Below are 4,327 nucleotides of genomic sequence, written 5' to 3'. Positions count from 1 at the left end.
GGATCGCGAGGTGCCACCCCCCGCCCCCCGCGTCCCTCACCTTCCTGGCTCAGACCCTCCCAAGTCCCTGGACTCTCCCCCCGGACTCACCTAGCCCTTTGGGACTTCTGGTCCTCAGAACGCCAGCCCTGATGGCTCTGGAAACAGTGGAGGCTGCTGGGCAGCCCGGACCTGTGACCTCTCTGCCCGTGGTTTCTGTCCTGATCGTGTCTGAGGAGATATGGCGGGACAGGACCTCCGCACCGGGGACCACATCGCCCTGTGGCTCCTTCTAGGGTACAGTTCATGGATCGTAGCCCTTTGGGACCTGCTAGTGACATGGATCTTTAGCCCTTTGGGGGCCTGCCCGTTTGACTTCTCCGTCCTGGGGTTCCATTCCTTGTGGAATTCTTGGATCCTGGGACCGACAGGATCCCCCCTCCCCCACCCCGTGCTCTCCCAGGCCAGCTCTCAGAGTTTGGAAAGAGTGGAACAAGCCTGGCTTGGATCTCCAGCCCAAGACCTTCAGGATGGGATTCTAACTGGAGACCAGCCGCGTCTGCTTCTTCAGCCACCTGCAGACCCACCGTTTTCATCATGGACCGTGCTGGATGGTTCCTTCCCTGCCCTCTGCAGCCCATCCATCAGGAGCTGGGGCAGGGAGGGGACACACTGGAGGGGCACCAAGTCTCCACAGGCTTATGTGGGGTGGAGAGCTTTGGGGCGAGCCGACAGGCTCCAGCTCTCCCTGGTTGCTTCCCGTCGTTCACCGCGCCTCGGCCCCCGACCGCAAACCACCGTGGGTGCTTTAGTCCAGCGAGAGGGGTCCGTCCGCCACCTCCCGCGAGACCCCCCAAATCAATCATGATAGTTTGCTAAAGGTGGTTTCTTTCTCTCTCTCTCTCTCTCTCTCTTCTCTCTTCTCTCTCTCTCTCTCTCTTTTCCATCCTCTAACAGTTAAGTCAACAAACCTCCGACAGTAAAGGGTTTTTGGTGCCCGGATGGGAATGGCAACTGCCTAGCTTTTATTTTAAGGGGCAAAGAAGGGCCCCAGTCAGATTTTAAGTTGTTTTTGGCTCAGGGCTGGGGCCCACGTGTTGCGTTGTGGTAAATAAAGAGCTCTTCTGGTTATCTTTGAAATCGCTGTCTGTTTCTGTCTTCTCACCTGGCCCCACCCCCGAGTGGGGGGGTGGGGGGGAGCACCCCCTCCCGCACGCATTTGTCCCAACAGATGGGAAGTGGGAGGGGGAGCGGGACGGGGTCCTGAGTGCCTCTCAAGGCGTGCCCCTCCCACACACACACACATCCTCTGACACAGCGCACCTGTGGACTGGTCCCCAAGTCCCAGCTTCCGTCCTGACCCCAGATTCCCGACCCTCATCCCTCTGGCCCTTTGAGAGGGTGCCCTTCCGGCTCTGTTAGACTGCAGGTCTCCTGGGACTAGCTTTCTGGTAGGTCTTAAACTTTGGGCACCCAGATCTCATTGGAGAGGTGATGAAAAAAGTAAGGTCCCTAGCCCAGGGAAGCACAAAACGTTGCATGTGACATCAGAGTTTTTTTTATCCCATCGTTCCACACAGGTATTTCTTGTGCATCTGCTTTGTGCCAGGCCCCGTTCTAGGCGTTGGTGTGTACGGTGGTAAGCGAAGCAGGCAAGACCCCTGCCCTCATGGAGCTGACAGTCTAGTGGGGAGGGGGGTTCGGTGACAATACATGTATGACGTCAGGCGAGTGACAAGTGCTAGAAAGGAAAAGAAAGCAGGGGAAAGGGATGGAGAGCGAAGGGGAAGGAGGCCGTTTTATCCACGGTGGTCAGGGACGGCCTTTCTGTGGAGGTGACATCTGAGCAGACTCCAAATGAAATGAGGGAAGCAAAGAATATCTGGGGAAAGGGCATTGCAGGCAGAGGTGACAGCGAGTTCAAAGGCCCTGAGGTGGGACCGAATCCGTTGTGTTGCAGAACAGGGAGGGGTGGGCAGAGGGGTCAGACTCTTGCAAACCCTGGTGAGAATGTGACCTTCGCGGTGCATTCTCAGACTTGGAAACCTACCCTGGACTCTCCTCACACATATACTAGGCACACAGAGAACCAAAGACCCCAGTTAGGGACCTCTGCTCCCCGGTCCTCTTCCAAAAACGCAGCTGCGCCATGACGGGGACCCGCGAGGTAAGCCAAACAGTAGAAAAAAAAGGTATGTCCCAACCCCAGAACTGTGGTGTGCAGCTGCGGTGTTGAACCCTGCACAAGGGTGCCCTGGAGTTAGGCCTGAATGAAGGCGGGGTGGGGGCGGGGTGGCTGCATCAGGCAAGAAGCTGACAGCCTCTCAAATGGGGTGACAGAGGAGAGTTTAATAGTTTAATAAAGGGACCGGACTCTGGCAAAATGTAGGTGGCAGCTTTGGAACGCAACCAGGAGCAGTACACTCAGAACTGGAAAGAATTAAGGCAGGCGGAGGGACGCCCTAGAGACCCGGAGAAGGGAAGATGTTGGGGTCACCTGGAGTGCATAAGATACAAGATGCCTGAGGCGCAGTGTCCAGGAGGCTGCTGGACACCTGGGCCGTAGAGGAGAGGGCTAGAGATGGACAATTAACAGTCAGCAAGATTCGGTTGGGTTTTTTAATGAATTAAGTCATTTATTCGACAGAAGATTAAGTGGCGGGGTAGCTGGAGGGAGCTGAGGACACTACAGGAGCCGAGGGCACACTGCCCTGACCATAAGCTCCTCAGCACGTCAGAGCCACACTGCTCCGTACACCTCTGCTGGCGGCTCCCTACCTGCAGCCTGCTCATGAGCTCCAGACCAAATGTAGACCCAACGCCCCACTCAGCCCACACTCTCGTTGGAGCCACAGCATCCTGGCTGCCTCCCCCAGATGCCCAAGGAAATAGAGACGTGTAGGTGACACCCAAGTGTCTGGCTCAGGTCCCGGTTGCAGATACCGGGTCAGTTAGGATGTGGACAGTGCGAGGTGCTCAGTGGGTATTATGGCTTGAGCTGTGTCCTCCCCATAAAGAGATGTGGGCTTCAGAACATGACCTTATTTGGAAACGGGGTTATCGGAGATGTCCTTAGCTAAGGTGAGGTCATGCTGGAGCAGGGTGGGTCCTTAATCCAACGTGAATGGTGTCCTTATAAGAAGAGGAGAGAGATGCAGAGGGAGGACAGCTACGGGAAGACAGAGGCAGAGGTTGGAGTGATGCCACCACTGTCCAAGGGAGGCCCGGGGCTGCCAGAAACCGGAAGAGGCGAGGAAGCATCCTCCTCCAGAACCTTCGAGGGAGTGCGGCACTGCCCACAGCCTGATTTCAGATCGCTAGCCTTCAGGACAGTGAGAGAATGCATCTCTGTTGCTTTAGCCGCCCAGTTTGTGGTGTTGCTCTGGCAGTCCTTGGAAATGAACACGCTGGGCATCCAGGGGGGTCCGGGCTGAGAGGGGAGTGGGGTCTAGACCAGGTGTAGAGCTGATGAAAAGGCTGGAGCCAGGGAGCCATGGGCACAGGTGAGGCGTATAGAGTTCTGTAGGTGCCGCCGTGTTGAGATGGGGCGCAGGAGGGTCGGCCATGCTCCCGGCACCTCCCCCATCGCCTGCGGGTCCCTCCCATGAATCCAGAGACAAGGGAGCCAGGCCAATGGAGAACATGCAGGCTGACGAGGGCCGGAATGGGCCTGGAGGCAACTGGAGACTTTGCTGGGGGGCGGGGGGGGTTGCCTACTCAGCATTCTAGAACAGAACAGAGGGGGAGACAGAGACCGGACATCCCGCAGAGAAGCACGGGCTTAAGCTTCCCTCCATCGCCACTTTGGGCTTAGGAGGGGGAGGGGCAGTTCTAGGCCCACTTAGAACTGGGGAAGAAAAGTAGAGCCATTAAAGAATTCTCATTATGCCCTGAAGCATGCGGGCCTAAGGCTGAATTCCTGAACCCCGTATTCCCGCCGCAATCATGGCCATCCTCCCATTTTGTGGGGCTCAGAAATTGGATTCGTGCACCCGTCGGGGTCCAGGGGTCCTGGTGAGTTGTGGTTATAGGTTAAAGGTGATTTCCAAAGTTGACCAGAATCTAGGCTGTTTGGGAGAATTTTATACAAACCAGAGGGAAAGGTAGCTCCATTAACTAAAGTCTGTTTTTATTGATCGATCGATTGATTTTAGGCGAGGCAACCCTTGGTTGACCTCACAGATTGCAAGGACCTTGTCAGCTTACAATCCCTTATTGCTTAATTTTTATTCCTACAGCACCTGGTCTTCCTAGGTGGTCTCCCATCCAAGTACTAACCAGGCCCGACCCTGCTTAACTTCCGAGATCAGACGGGATCAGGCACATTCAGGGTGGCGTGGCCGTAGAC

At 56.2% G+C, this 4,327-nt stretch overlaps 1 non-coding gene across 1 annotated transcript; it reads right to left on the bottom strand.

The window, feature by feature from the left end:
• Positions 1-4,208: 4,208 nt before the first annotated feature.
• On the bottom strand, positions 4,209-4,327 carry LOC120605410 (5S ribosomal RNA). The gene has a single exon (XR_005653628.1). It is a non-coding gene; the product is annotated as a 5S ribosomal RNA (ribosomal RNA).

The sequence above is a fragment of the Pteropus medius genome, unplaced genomic scaffold (genome assembly GCF_902729225.1).
Source record: "Pteropus medius unplaced genomic scaffold, Ma_sr-lr_union100, whole genome shotgun sequence".
In the NCBI taxonomy this organism is placed as follows: domain Eukaryota; kingdom Metazoa; phylum Chordata; class Mammalia; order Chiroptera; family Pteropodidae; genus Pteropus; species Pteropus medius.
The sequence above is the reverse complement of the archived record's forward strand: the minus strand, read 5'-3'. Positions and strand labels throughout refer to the sequence as shown.